The following is a 16,851-nucleotide window of genomic DNA, read 5'->3' as shown; positions in this document are numbered from 1 at the left end:
GTGGATGGATGGATGGATGATGGGTGGATGGATGATGGGTGGGTGGATGGATGATGGGTGGGTGGATGGATGGATGGGTGGATGGATGGATGATGGGTGGGTGGATGGATGGATGGGTGGATGGATGGATGATGGGTGGGTGGATGGATGATGGGTGGGTGGATGGATGGATGGGTGGATGGATGGATGATGGGTGGGTGGATGGATGATGGGTGGGTGGATGGATGGATGATGGGTGGATGGATGATGGGTGGGTGGATGGATGATGGGTGGGTGGATGGATGATGGGTGGGTGGATGGATGGATGATGGGTGGATGGATGATGGGTGGGTGGATGGATGATGGGTGGGTGGATGGATGATGGGTGGGTGGATGGATGGATGGGTGGATGGATGGATGATGGGTGGGTGGATGGATGATGGGTGGGTGGATGGATGGATGGGTGGATGGATGGATGATAGGTGGGTGGATGGATGATGGGTGGGTGGATGGATGATGGGTGGATGGATGATGGGTGGGTGGATGGATGATGGGTGGGTGGATGGATGGATGATGGGTGGATGGATGATGGGTGGGTGGATGGATGATGGGTGGGTGGATGGATGATGGGTGGGTGGATGGATGGATGATGGGTGGATGGATGATGGGTGGGTGGATGGATGGATGATGGGTGGATGGATGGATGATGGGTGGGTGGATGGATGATGGGTGGGTGGATGGATGGATGATGGGTGGATGGATGATGGGTGGGTGGATGGATGATGGGTGGGTGGATGGATGATGGGTGGGTGGATGGATGATGGGTGGGTGGATGGATGATGGGTGGGTGGATGGATGGATGATGGGTGGATGGATGATGGGTGGGTGGATGGATGGATGGGTGGATGGATCTATAGGTGTCTATATGGATGGATAGATGGATGGATGGGTGGATGGATGATGGGTGGATGAATGGATGGATGGATGGGTGGATTGATGGATGGATGGATCGGTGGATCAATGGGTGGATGTTGAATGGACAGAATGATAGATGGATGGATGAAAAGATAGACAGATAGATAGGGCAGTGTGAAGAATTAATTCTGCTCAACATGTCAGTGAAAGAAAGAAACTCCAAATCACTGCAGAGAGAACATCTCCAGCGTCACAGACACAAACTCTGCTCACTCTCCTCCACCTCAGCAAACACCAGCGCTGTTTACTTCAACGCCCGGGAGAGCCGCTCAAACTCTCCGTCTCACCGTGACGCTCCGCCAAAACCAACATCCTGAAGCACTAGCACATCTCTCAGCGCTGGGATGTTTTCATGTCATTTCTGAGCGTGAAGCTTCTTTTCTGCGGCGCGGACGCCCAGGAGCGGAGGATCTGGCTCAGAACAAGCGCGACTGAGTTGCGTGAATTTATTTTGGGTTTGAGCGTAACGACTGAGGTGTGAGCGAGTCTCTCATGTCTGCTCTTTTATTTCGACAGCAGGCAACATTTTCTGCTCCCTGATGTGAAGAGCAGACTCCAGATTTGATTTGGTGAACAAACAGGCACGGAGTGGGTTTCTCTTGATCTGCGAGCGTGTTTCACCGTCAGGATGAGTTCAGATCACACATCAGCACATCTCTGACTCTGCTTCTGCATTAAAGCTCGTTAGCAGCAGCACCGCAGTCATGCCTTTGATTCTCACACTGATCAAACACACAGCCTCAACCCGTCTGCCACATCACAGCTAATACACACACATCTCCTTTCCATCACGAGCGGCTGCCCTGCTCGGTTTCCAGGTTCTCTGGTGTTTCTCCAGAACGAGAACCCTGTGATCTCACCTGAGTCTCCACTAGAGCTCCAGGAAATTCAAATCGTCAAATTACTTCAAATTAAAGTTGAGAACCTTTTAGGTTAAAACATGTTTTTAGAGTCATCAAAACCTGATGAAATTCAAAAACGTAAATAAAAAGCTCTGCATAAACACAGAAAACTCAACATATAAAACATTTTCTTTATTGAAAATGAATGAAATAACACTGACTGAAATATTTTTCTTTTATCCAACAGAATTTATTTCCGCTTTAACTTCAATTTCACATACTATAAGTATTATTATTACTTAAACTAAATGTAAAAACTATAAATGTATTAAAAAAAAAAAAAAGTTCAAATCGATAAAAATTATTAAAAAACAAAGAAAAATAAAATAATCTAAAAACTACAAAAAAAATTATATATTATGAAATATAAATTACAAAAAGAAACCTGCTAAAATATTTGATAAATTAAGATGAACACAAAACTAAAACACAATTCATTAAGTCCTCTTTTTAGATTTTTTTCATTTAAATTTTTAATAAAGGTTTAGTATTTTTATTTCATCATTTTGTACATTTTTAAAAAATGTCATATAACAGTATGATTGATTTTAACAGATGACGTAAACGTAAATAAAGTTAAATAATACATTTTATATAGTGAAGTCATTAGTCAACCATTACGAAGACTAGTCAGCAGTTATTTTAGTTATTACTATTTTATATTAGCTTTATTTATCTACGTTTTATTTCACTTTTAGTTAAGCAAAATAGGGAAAATAAACGTAAATGTATTAAATAAGTAAAATAAAAATCTTTTTTTCTTCAATTTTTTATATAACGTTTTTTTTTTTATAAAAATAACCCTGATGTTCACTAGTTTTGACTATTAATTTATTAATTTTTTTGCATTAAATTGGGAAAATAAATGTACATTTATAAAAAAAAAAAAAAGAAATCCACCATTTTTTTTTCAATTTTTATGTAACGTTTTGTATATTTTATTTATTTTCAGTTTTGTTTTAGTTAACTATAATAACCCTGATGTTCACTAGTTTTGTTTATGAATTAATTTATTTTTTGCATTAATATGAAAATGTAAATTTACAGATGTCAACACATGTTAAGCCCCTCATAACCACTAACGGGAGCGATTCAGACCAGAAATAGATCCAAACGGGAGAAGAAGCCAGCCGTGCCGTGGAGAGGGTCCGATCTGTGCTGGTTCTGATGCGTTTAATAAAACCAGCAGCAGTAATAACTCCTGCTCACCAGAGAAACCTGACGCCATGTTTTAACGAGCAGAGCGTCTTTAAAGAAGCAGCCCGCTGCGCCCAACACTAATGGCTCTTAATTGACAGCCAGAAGATGAAAGCAGCAGCCGTGGATCAGACGCAGAGGATTTTCAGAATCCAGAAATAATTTGTGAAACCAGCGCAGAGATCTGAGTGTGTGATGACCGGCGTGAGCTTCTCATGCGCCTGGTTCAGATGCATTATTCAGCTCACTTTAATAATTGCTGAAATTAATCTGGTTCAGTCTGTAAGTAGTGTTTGTTTCAATAATTATTCGCTCTCAGTAGAGTCAATAGCAAAGCAGCACACTCATGCTACTAAAATAATTAAATCTTAAGTGTCAAATCTAAATACATAAACCATTTACTAATAAAACAACAACATTTTTAACAAATTTTTGTATAAATATGCTTAGTAAAATGAATTAAATAAAAATGTATACATAAAAATATAGCATTTTAAAATAAAAATAATAAAAATAAAACTCTTACTACAAATTAAGTAAATGACAAATGTAAAATAAATTTGTTTTTCACAAAGCAGAACACAATATAACACTTTTGTTGTTTGTGAGAGGACCTTCATCTCATTAATTTCAATATATATATATATATATTTTTTTTTAATAACAAATAAATGCTTTATTTTAATTAAAAAACTACCATACTACTTTCATGTTAAAATATTACAATTGAAATATTAATAATTAATAATCATTTATATTTCTAATAGTATAATATTATGTATATTATTTTTTATAATACTCCTATTTACATTTAATATTTCAAAAAATGTTTTTTTACAACAAATAAATAATGTTATTTTTGTATTCACAGTCAAAAGTTTCAATAAAAGGTAATAACATTAAAATTTCATTGTTAATATTTAAACGTTTTATTATTCAAATAATATAATATTTATTATTTTAAAATAATATACATTTAATACTTAATATTTTGTGATATAAAAACAAATAAGTAAAAAGTTTCAATAAAATGCAATAATATAAACTGTTTTTTTTTTAATCAAAATGTTAATATTTAAAAATGTTTGTATTTCTAATAATATAATATCACGTTTAGTATCTAGTAATGATATTTATTTTTTTAGGCCTAGTTAATATTCTAAAACATTGGTCGTTTTTAACAGCACTTGAATATTTAGTATTTCACAGTTAAAAGTTTGGATAAAGTGTGCGTTGGCAGCGAGCTGAAGAAAGCGTCTCTGGAGCTCTCAGGCCTCTTTCATTGTGCGCCGCTTCAAACAGACCCATACAAATCAACACGCACAGTACCACCAACGCGGCATGATGGATGTTTATTTTAGTCTGGACCGAGCAGCTCGATATCAGGATGCTCCAGAGATGATTTATCCCTGGCCTGTTCTCATTCGATTAGCCGCGGGCGTTCCTGACCTTCCCGCTGCAGAAAGACCTCCATCTCCCCTCCTCCTCGAGGCAGTGAGACCTTCCATCAAAGCAAAGCCAGTGGAGTCAGCGAACCGGCGGAGCGAACCAAAGCCAGATCCGGGGGGGATCGCACAGACTCGCTGAATTACACCCAATTTGTCCAGAGCTGCCAGCAGCAAAAACTCGGAGGAATAGCCGGCGCTCCAGAAGCCGGAGCGTTTCCCGTTTGATCTCGGAATGAGAAGGTAAACAACAACACTAATGAGCTTTCTAGTGCTCCGAAGGAAACTTTCACCAGGAAAACTTCTCGGGGGGGCTTCAGAGGAGTCGATTGTTTTTGTAATTATTTAGCACAGGCCTTTTAATTACTTTTAATTGCTTTTAATTATGCAAGACAAACATGCAGAGGTTTTTTGAGGCTGCTGTTGTTGTGGATGAAGTTTAAAAGCAGCATGTTCTCTTTAATATAGTGAACTAGATCAAGCACACTACTGAGTGTTACATGAAAACTTCAGCTCATTTTATCTTTTGAACATGCAATGCATTAATAAGTAAGTAATTACTGTCATTTAATGACTTTTCCCTTGATAAAGTAAGGAATTACTTTTCATTTTTCTTACTAGAGTCATCGCATTAATGATTTAACGTCAAACTTTTGTTACAATTTATGCTTTTAATGTAACCTTTTCCCTTTAAATACTTTGGTTACTACAAGAATAATTATTAAAATATTTTATATCATTTATTTGAAAGAATTAAAAGCCATAATTACTCTATTATCCTAATGAGCAACACTGGTGAACATAAATACAATTCCTGCCGAAGGGTTGGAATAATTATGATTTTTACATGCTCACCGAGGCTGCATTTATTTGATCAAATATACAGTAAAATTGTGAAATATTATTGTAATGTAAATCATCTGTTTTCTGTGTGAATCTGTGTTAAAGTCTAATGTATTTCTGTGATGCTCCGCTGTATTTTCAGCATCATTCCTCCAGTCTTCAGTGTCACATGATCTTCAGAAATCAGAATAATATGATGATTTACTGCTCAAGAAACATTTTCTCTTAAAAAAAAAAAAAAAAAGAAATATTCCAAAAATCTCCGGAGAGAATATTTCGCTGCAGAATGATCCAAATCTTCACATGGATGTTGTTTTTGGAGCGAGTCCAATGCGTCCCGTTATAGCACAGCACAGTTCTGCATAGTTTTGGTCTTACGAGGCCTTTCAAACACGTTCCTATCAGAGATATTACACAGAAACACCGCATTACTGCAGAACATTCCTCAAATCTCCAAGCTGAAAGAAACACGTCAGGAACGATGCTGTAGAGTCACTGAAGAAACCTCATCTGCATCAGACAGAATTAAAGGACAAACATTAAACACGCTCGCAGAACTTTATTATTTCAATATTATATTACACTGTGAATATTTAATATTATTTGATGTTAAATATTTCTAATTCTTAACAAGAAATGAATATGCTACTTTTGTATTCACAGTAAAAAGAGTGATGGTATATTAATATAAAAAATATGTTTTCAATATTTTAGTTATTTCTAATATCATAATATTTAACATTTAAAACAATATTCATGTTTATATTTTTAAATACTTATTTTATGTCAAATATTTATATTTATTAATACTTTAAAATAATAGTCATGTTTATATTTAAAAAAAAAAAATTTTAAACATTGTTAGTTTTTTTATTTATTGTTTTAAAACATTTAAATGGTAATATTTTCACATTTTTATTTTTAAATAATATTCATGTTTATATTAAAAAATATTTGCAATCTTTAACAACAAATAAATAATGCTACTGCTGTATTCACAGTAAATGCATCAATAAAGAGCAACATACTAATAATTTAAGAGATAATTGAGTAGTTAATTAAACGATGCATTGTGAGGTGTGTTTCTCCCTCGTCTGACCTCAGGGCATCTCGTGACCTCTTTATCCTCTGACGGCAGGAAGTGATGTCGTCTGAGTGGCCATCTGTTTTTACCAGCAATATTTAATAGAATTCTGTTCTTCAATCAGGAGTTTAAGCTGCCGGCGAGGTTTTGGCGATTTGGAGGATTATAATAGGGATTTGTGGGAAAGAAGCTGTTTTCTCTGAAATATCATTATGTGTGTAAATTATTCAGTTTAGAGTCACTCGGTTTCATCCAAAGCATATTCAAGAGTATTATTTTGAGTATAAAACAACATTTAAAATATAAAAACACAGATTCATGTCCTGATACATGATTTTTTAAGGTAAGTGGTTTGCAAACAATTTATTTTAGCTATATTTAAATACAAAATTAACACTGTTGAATGTTAGTATTGATTGCAACCACTTACCTTAAAATAAAAATTGTAAATTAAATTATTTTTTTTTAAGTGCACAGGAAAAGTGCTACAATACAACTATTAATGCAGTGTTGATGAAAATGATAACGAAAATTATTTGTCAACAAACAAAAGTCAAACAAAACGACTAAAACTCTTTTTGAATGGCAAAAACAATGAATAAAAACGAGACAAAAATATTAGCGAGGCACTAAAACAGAGAAGTGAACACTGAATGCAGTTCTCTTTCGCATCTTAATGCAGAAATAGACACTAAATAATCCCAAATCCTTTTTGAAAAATAAATTCACATAAACACACCTGGATACGTCTGAAGACAATACAAATGTTGCATTGAGTTTTAAAGGGACAGCAGCCTAATTTAGTATTAATAAAAAGTCTGTAACGTAGTTTGGTTAAAATTTCTCAATGGTGGTATAAAAAACACCTTATTTTTTACCCGGTCAAAAACAGCTCTTTTCAGAGCGAGCCATTTTGTAGCATTATCCTTTAAATGTTAATGAGCTCTGCTGACTCCGCCCCTCTCTTCCGAGCCGCTCTCCGAGCCGCATTCATGGTCAAACTTGCTAATTAACACATTATTAGGAAAGGCCATTTGCAAAGATTCATTATAAAACTTCAATTTTCCTGTTTGTGAAGCACGACCAAACGAATGGTTTTGAGTTTCTGATTTAATGAAACTGAAAGCGGAGTCAAAGGCTGAGAATGAGTGTAGTGTTTAGTAGATCTGGTGTGTGCTTCTGCTGTTTTAGCGTCAGCTTGCACAAGTAAATATTTTGTGTGCAAGCAGTAATAAAAAACACAGTGATCCGGCTTCATACTTGAGCTCTGAGTAAACAGACTGAAGCTTTTTACAAACTAAACCTGCGACGTTTCAAGCTCTGTTTAGTTTACCGTAGTAATATTTACAGAGCGCTGGCGTCCTCACACGACCCGCCGGAGACGAGCATCACTTTCTCAAATATTCAAGAAGAGAGGAGGAGAATAGAGATCATTCCAGCCCAAGCGCAGACAATATCACTCATCCAGCTCCGAGACCCAGAGAGAATTCATCTCAGCGGGAGACGCTCTTCACATACTCCCACACACACACACACACACACACACACACACACACACACACACACACACAAGAAATCCCACTTGTTCTTGTAGATTTTCAGGAACAAATCTCAACAATGTCTCAAACTGTGCTCAGATCAATACAAGAGGATTGTTTTTATTTTAGAAGCGACGTCTGAGTTTGATTCTTACACTCAACACACCAGAGAACTTCAAGCTGAGCATGTCTCAACACAACTCGATCATCAGCTTCACTAACGAGTCAGAAGTGATTAACACGAACGCTCTGGTCAAGCCAAGACTCCTGCTGTTCGTTCAGAAGACACGACCCAAGCAGAAGATGAACCCGAAGGAGACGACGGCTCCGGCTCCAGACTCATGTGACTGAAATGCTAATTCAATGCTAATCTGGAGAGTAGCTGTGTGATGAAAGGCTCTCTGTTCGGACAAGAGCAAGCCAGAACTGATCGATGCTCCGTCCACACTGAAATGATTGCACAGTAATAAAGGAATGGCAGGGAGACACGATGCATTCCTCCTGCAAAGACTCGGAGTGCCGGAGGACAATCAGGCTTTGTTGTGTTTCCAGGCGGATCGGTGTGGATGCGCTGGAAGCTCCGCTTTCTTCCTGCACGGCTGTATGTGTAAGATTTATTACAGATGATGCACAGATATTATCTGTTCAAACTAAACAAATACAAGAGTGTGGCACACAAAGAGCCTCTTTCTCTCCCAGAACAGACACGGCTGTGATTCTCTGACCTCACGACCTCACAGGAAACACTACTCTGTCTCTGACTCACAAACATGCTCTTGCTTTACTCTCATAGTTTCCCAGTGATAGTCAAGTCACAGCAGGGCGACCCGGGTGTTATTGGGTCATTTCTGGGCATTATTTGGGACGGGTCCTTCCCTTCTCCTGTACTCATTCTTCCCTGCTTCCTGGAGATACGGCTCCGGAGAGAACGGCAGGAAAAGGAAAAGCCTGGTGCAGCCGGGAGGAAAATACCAGGCTTCACAAACATGTGTCATCCTCCACCACCGAAACAAAACAGCACAGAGAAAAAGTGACGAAGCTAATCAAATTAAAAGTTAGCGCAGAATACTTAACTATTTCCTTACTTAATTCCAGAGACTTGTAGAAGGAAACAAAGCAGTGTAAAGGCAGTGTGGTGATTTATGACCACAGGGACTACACTACATTAGACGGACCGAGCAGATGAATATGAACACGCCATGCTTTCTGATTAAATCCCAGCACGGCTGGAGTCATGGAGTCGGGATTACACTTCCCAAATCCAGATGATCTTTAAGTGAGAGCATGAATTTGAGGGAATAAGCTATGCTTCTTATCAGAGCATTAATACTCATCCGACCCAACAAACACACCCTCATATTTACTTTCATCGACAGACATCTGATCCCTCCACACAAGAACAAACCCGGGAAGGAATCTGGACTTCCTTTGGACAATGAACCACCAGGTCCCAGAAAATAACTGGCCATTAAAACAGAAATATACATGTGGCCATGAACGCTCTGGATGAGAAGTGACACACATCTGCTGGTGAGAAACACACTCTTCACACAGAGCAGACGTGTTTGGGGACGCTGCCGTCGGCTCATGTTTGCCCTCCGCATTGATTTCTATAAAGGGAACATTGATTGTGAGCGAAGTTCAGGAACCTGCTCCGCCCCGAGCAAACGCTCTCGACCCAAAACACACAGAACGGCTTCACTTACACTGATAGATGTGCTGGATCACAAAGTGTTTCTAATGAGAGGAACTGCAGCTGCTGTTATCAGCTTCTCTCATGGAAATATAGAAATATATGCACGTGTTCCAGGGAGAAGTGTTCATTTCAGTGTTTTCAGCGTCTCACGGTCACTCGATTCACTGTCACTTCAGTTTGAGTTGCTTTGACACAAACAAAACATCTTTACAAGACATAAATCTGAACAAAATAAAAATCTGATGGTTTAACATTAGGAAGTGGAGAATTTAAAACGGCCATAAATATTATTAATTTAAGGTCATTTTGCAGTTGCAATGTAAAATACTATAATGGGAAAAAAAAAAATCTTTTTTTACAGCTAAATATTACTTACATTTATGCATTTAGCAGACGTTTTTATCAAAAGCAATTTTGCAAAAGCAAATATTTACAACAATAAATTAAAACCAATATTTATTGTTTATTTACTTATAATCTATTGTTTATTATATTATTTACTTTATTATTTAGTAACTGTTATATTTTATCATTTAGTAATTTATTTCTATTTTTATTTAGTAATTTATTCATAATTTATTTAGATTTTTACTTTTTTAGTAATTTATCTTTTAATTCAATATACATACATACATATATATATATATATATAAATAATTTTAGCAATTTAAAATTGAGTAATACTTACTTTCTTGTTTATTTATTATGATATTTATACATAATATAAAAAAAAACCTGGCCAAATTTTGTAACCCTTCAAACCTGGATTTTTTTATTATTATTATACAATAAAAAAATATATATAAAATTGCAATATTTAATCAGAAAATTAAAGCACTAGACAAATTTATGAATTTTTTTACATTAAATAAAATACTACAAAAGTACAGGAAGCAGAATATTTATATATATCTTTTATTTGTTACTTCCGTTACTGCTGCGTTCGAGACCAATCAGCCAATCAGAAGCTCATTTAAACAGCCCTGATTATTTAACCCTTTACGTCTCCAGGCCTAATGAGTAGAGTTGAGTCTCCGCTGGACGTCACACAAACGCTCCGGAGGGAATGAAGCTGAGATCAGGCTGCATGTGTCTGAGTAACTCTGTGATTCTCCAGAAACATCCGTCTTTGATCTGACGCTCTTTCAAAGCTCTTTCTGATCCTGCGGTTTGAAGGGCAAAGACGACGCTGGGAGATCTCTGGAACTAGTGAACGGGGGAATATAAGCAGCACAAACAAACACTAATTGGAAGCTGATTTAGTTAGCTGTTGCCTGACTGATTTATGTCCTCCGGGCCGAATGAATAATTAAGAGGCGTGTCACGAGCTGGAGGCCAGCGGACGCATTATGACAATAATCAGATCAGAAAACAGAAGAGCGGTTTACACCAGCAAAACAGACTAACACTAATAAATGCACTCTTAAACATTGTTTATTTATCACTTTGTAATTATCTGTGAAATTTACTAGCAATTTCAAATAGTAATTTTGTTTTTTTTTGTGAATTTACTGTGAATTAGACGCTAAAAATAAAAATAATTGTATTTATTTTACTATATTACGTAAACATGGACACTATCACATTAAATCATATAAACATTTTTTTTTTCAAATTGTTTCAAAGTCAATCAAACAAAAAAAATTTTTAAATCACATGATTTCAAGAATCATGTCTCTAACACAACAATTATATATATATATAAATATATTGTTGTTACTTTTTTAAATTAAAAAAAGTAACAAAAATTGTCATGTTTGACTTACACTTAAAAAAAATTGTTATGGAAATCATTTTAACTCAGAAATAGTTAGTATATTTCACAAACATATTGCATGAAACATGAAATTATGAAGTAGAAAAGCTCTCCCTGGCTAACATTCTCTGATCCTCTCTTTAAAATCATTTACAGCGTACTCCTCTTCCTCTCATTCAACAAGCGTGAGTCTGAGTCTCAGTCCAGCAGTGCCTTGTCTGACAGAGAGAGAGGGATTCGAGGAAGAGAGGACGGAGCAGAGGTGAAGAACGAGGGATGAGCGTCTCGGAGGGCCGGCTGACATTTGGCTGGTGTTTGTGTGAAGGAGGTTAGCAGATCATGTGAAGAAACACACGAGACGACAGTGACACACAACACGTATCAGAACACGATCATCGCTCCGACACCACCACGATCCCCTCGGAGACGCTACATATTTCATGAGGACAAATTTGCAAAAGAGAACTTGAATATTTGATGCCGTTGGTGTGTATGGCTTTTATACGCCGTTATTAGAGCAGAAGTACAGGACTTGTGCTGTGTGTCCAGCTTCACTTTCACCTGAATCACATGCATTTCTATTACGGTCTACATGAGAATGCTAATACTTCTACAGGTCAGTATCTTGATCTAAAGTAGCAGTGAACACATTTCTAATGTCACAATGTTTCTGTTTCAAATCAATCCGTCTCTTCTGAACTTTCTATTCATCTGTGAATCCTGAAAAATAAAATGCATGTTTCCACAAATACAATCAAGCGAAGGCCATCAAAATATCTTACATATAAGAAAGTTTATTTGCATTTTTTTCATAAAAAAAAAACTTAGTTAGCTTTTGACCCAATCAAAATAACCCAACTGCAGTTTGATTGTGATTATTTGGAATGAACGAGGAAAGTTGTTAAAAACGTTTCTGCACATGGACTCTGTCTGGACGTATAAGATCATACGAGGAGTGAGGGATGATAGAGATGTCAGGCGTTAAATGGCAGCGAGTGCCCAGCGGAGACGTCGGGTCCCTCCATGCGCCGCTTGTCTGCTCGGATCCGTCACCCCCCCCTCGGGCCCCGGGGCCATGTCACAGTCTGCTCATCACTCAGCATCGGCTCAGAACACCTTCACACTCCTCACCAGCTCCTGAGGCTCCTCCACCCAAACCGCTTTATCTCCAATCAGCGTCAATACCTGCAGCTCCTCCGGACAGATCCTCCATCTTTACTGAGATCAAAGCCCAGAGACGGCAAACCATCAGAAGACACGCCGTTCACTACAGTTTCTCAGCTCACTTTCACCCCCAAATCAAAGAAATGGTGCTTTGATTACAGGATATCTGACCAGAACATGTCCATATTTCAAATGTTATTAATAATACAAAGAAATTGGCATGCACACAGTGCAAATAAATCAATATTGGTCAATTTGTTTAGTTTCTGCACAAGGTAGTACAACAAATATTATTAAGTATAAACATTATACTATTGAAATAATATGTAATAATTTTTTTAATTACATTTTTGCGTCATTTCTAATGAGAACTAAGGTAAATTTGCTTAATTGCTATAAAAAAAATAATTTCACAATGATGGTCATCAAGGTTTCATGTAAAAAAAAAACTGTTTTAATCTAAATAAATAAATAACGACGATCGCGAAGCAAATAAATAACCATAAGAAAATCAAAAGATGTGATGTTTTGCATTAAAAAAAATCTAGTTTTTATTATTTCAGTAATTTTCTTGACAATTCCTGATGTATAAATGCTAAGTTATTTATTTTTATTATCATTCACTTTTACTTTTATCACATAATAATACTGTCTATATATATACAACTGCATTTTTAATTTTCATCATATAAAAAAAAATCACAGTGGGAAAAAAAAATCTATTTTCTTAATGCAAAATGTAATTTCTTACAAATATCTTTTCATAGGGAGTGAAATGTGACCTGGACATTTTCTCGACAGATTTCATGAGATTCATCCCTAAATCCCCTCCTGACCTCACCTCGAGACTGATGCGTCTGCCACCTGTCAATCATCCCAGTCTCGTGGATTAAAGCATATCATAAACACAAAGATGCAGGAGATGTTTAAGAGGATAAGCAGAGCAGGCTCGCCGTCTTAATCTGCAAACCACAGCAAGCTTTCCTTGAAGAACACTTACAATAAACTTCCATCTGGGCCTCAGAGATGATATTAATCAAGAGTTTCTGGTAATTGCTTTCCTGATGTCAGATAATACAGCAGCATCCGTCTGAAAGCATCTAATCCTGACCTGCTTTCAATGGAGCCGGAGGACGAGGAAAATAGCGTCTCATGAATAGCAGATGATTATTCAAACAGAGCATTTCCATATCATTTCCACTCTAGATGTACTCTACACAGAGTGAATTACCATGCAGACTCCTAAGAGCCTTTCCTAATGGCTCTGAACGCTTGAATGTGCATTAAACTTGACCAAATAACGTCATCTGAATTATATCAGGCACCGTGCATGAATTCTGAAGCATTCTGAATATATTTACATTATTGCATTTCTGAAAAATAAAAAAAACGAACTAAATCACGCACAATCCAGTCAGTAACACAAAAACACACAAGTATTCACTATAAACTGCCAAAATAGAAGTTTGGTTTAACTTGAAGAAATTATGACAGAAATACATTATTATTGTACAGCAGAATGCACTTTTCAAAGTAGTATTTTTATTCCATGTTTTAATTTTAACAGTAAATCTCTGTTGTCCAGCACTTTTCATTTAACTACACTTTAAAACATTTAATTTTATTTGTTACATTTAATGCATTAATTTGGTTAAAGCAATTTTGTATAATAAATTTGTCATGTAAATCATACATCCAGAAAAACTTTTTTTTTTTTTTATTAAAACTGAATTTATCTAGAAAAATTTAATAGGGATAAAAAACTGCATTTGATTTGATTTAAATGAATCAGCCTTGCTTTTTTAATACTAAAATGTAATTTATACAGTATAACAGAAACAGAAAAAACAAAAAAATAAAACTGGATTTCATAGTGCCCCAAAAGTTACATTTTTGTAAAACTTTTATTAAATCGTTGTTAATTTGTTTCAGGATTTGAATTAATTAGAAATGCCTTTTTATTAATAAAATGTTATTTAACCTTTAAAATAGAATAAAAAACAAATGTATGAAAAAAGCAGAATATGGGAAAAATTAAACATTTCATAGGGCCTTAAAAATGTAATTTTAAACTTGCATAATTTTTTGTTAAATTGTATCATTTTATGATTTAAATAAATTAAACATTAAAAATGAATTTGGGAAAACGGGTTTGAGGAACGGTGGTGGCCTGGGCAGGAGCACAAACACTGCAAGATGGTTTTTAATAGGTTTGATCACCACGAACACTACAGAGATGACTTTAAATGTGCTCTATTTAAAACCAAGCGTACAATGTTCTAACAATAGCAGAAAAACTGGGAGTATCCACAAAGAAACACCTACATTTACTGGAAAACATCTCCCAACCGGCAGTAACTCACACTGGTGAAATAAACACAGTTCTGTCTGTTTTACCTAAACACAGAGAGTCCTACAGCACTGCTGACCTGGAGCTTTATTACAAAGAGATGTGGAGTTAAAGCTGAGATCCCAACAGAGTACAGACAGCAAACCTGAAGCAATCCACCCAGGAGAAGCAGAGATGATGAAATCCTTCACCTCCAGAACACACACACACACCCACACACACACACTCGCTCTGATGGGAGCGCTGTAATCAATAGGGCGACAAATGAACCTGCACAATTGACTTCAGCTTGTTCATTCATTATTAACGGCTCAGAATAAATGAACTTAAATTGAAGTAGCAGGCGTTTGACAGCCCTAAGCTTCTCATTTAGCATTCAGCAACAAATCTTAATGTGAGGCCCAGTGCACACTGATACAGCTCCCTAGAGAGGGAAGTTTGGGACACTATATCCTCTCGGAGAAAAATTACTTGAGAAGAGGTTGTTATTTTAGTATCACTGAGATTCTATTAGTTGGCATTATATATATATATATATATATTTAGTTTAAATTTTCCATTCCATTATAATGTATTAATATAATATTAATTTTTAAAGGATATTTAAATTTTAGTTACACTTTTAGTAATTTTGTTGTGTGTTTTTGTCAATTTTTTTCATTAATTTATTAAATCAAGTTAAAGGTGAGAAATGCTGCCTCAACAAATAGCTTTTTTTTTTTTTACTTTTCTATTTTAATTTTAGCTACATTCAACAATTTCCTTACTTATTTTGTTAAATTGTTATTTTAGTATCACGGAGATACTATTAGTTTTTTTCATATGAGATGTTCTTAGTTTTATATTTTACTTTTTTTATAATTTATATTAATATTTTACTATTATTGTTTTTTTTTTTTTGGTTTTTTAGTTTTTTTTTTAAATACATTTATTTTACTTTATTTTAGTTTTAGAAATGTTGCCTTGGCATCTATCTGAAATAAAATAAAATCAAAATGAAAATCTAATTAATAAGGTATAACAACACATTTTGTTGTGCATTATGGTCATTTTTATTATTATTTTTTAATTTCAATTTTTTATTTTATTTTTATTAATATTTTTTATTATTTATAAAGTTTTTATTAATATTTTTAAAAGTTTTGTTTTTTTATACCTTACATTTTGATACTACTGAAAAAAATGCTAATATAATTTTTTGTAAGTTTTTCTTTTTAAGCAAACCTGAAAGCACTCTTAATGAATATAACATAAGTAAGACTGGAACAGCGTCTAAATATCCCAGTGATTATGTGTTTAAGAGTTTTCTCTGGCTTATTTTCCAGCTCACAGAAATCACATGGTGCTCCACTCACCAAAGGTTTTCCGATGCATCAGACACAAATCTAAATGGAGTGATCAGCGATACTTCAGAGGAAATCCCTGTGGGAAATGCAGCGGATTGAAGGTTGGTGTTTCTGGAGAGTTCATTAAGATGAAAGCGACACTCGGCCGTTCCTGTGAGTGTTTGGGTGTTTCAAGCCAAACTGAGGAGTCAAGACTCTACAGGTGAACAAGCCATTGCATTTAATAACACATATCACCATACGTCCCTGGTTTATTAATTAGATTAAGAACTAATGCCATTTCATCTAAACACTTTTTTACTGTTTATTTCATTGGACTTTCTTTCTACTAATCTGAAACATATCATGAAACTGCCCTGTGCAAGAAAGAAACTTTTGGTTGTAGTTTCTGGCCCTAACAGACATGCTTACAATGAGAAAAATAAGCAAAAATAAAAACGAATGAAGCTTTCTGGCTTTGTTCAAGGTTTTACTAAGGAGTATTTGGATTTCTCTTTTTATCGCTCCAAAAATCAGAAAATACTGTCAACAGACAGAAAACAAACACATTTTACCTCTGTTTTTAGGAATAAAGTG

General features: G+C 35.5%; 1 protein-coding gene across 13 annotated transcripts in view; it reads right to left on the bottom strand.

Annotated features, from left to right (window-relative positions):
• The window catches only part of LOC128012969 (receptor-type tyrosine-protein phosphatase mu), a 256,276-nt gene that overhangs the window by 169,999 nt on the left and 69,426 nt on the right, over positions 1-16,851 (bottom strand). The window lies entirely within an intron of this gene.

The sequence above is a fragment of the Carassius gibelio genome, chromosome B24, assembly GCF_023724105.1.
Source record: "Carassius gibelio isolate Cgi1373 ecotype wild population from Czech Republic chromosome B24, carGib1.2-hapl.c, whole genome shotgun sequence".
Taxonomy (NCBI): domain Eukaryota; kingdom Metazoa; phylum Chordata; class Actinopteri; order Cypriniformes; family Cyprinidae; genus Carassius; species Carassius gibelio.
The sequence above is the reverse complement of the archived record's forward strand: the minus strand, read 5'-3'. Positions and strand labels throughout refer to the sequence as shown.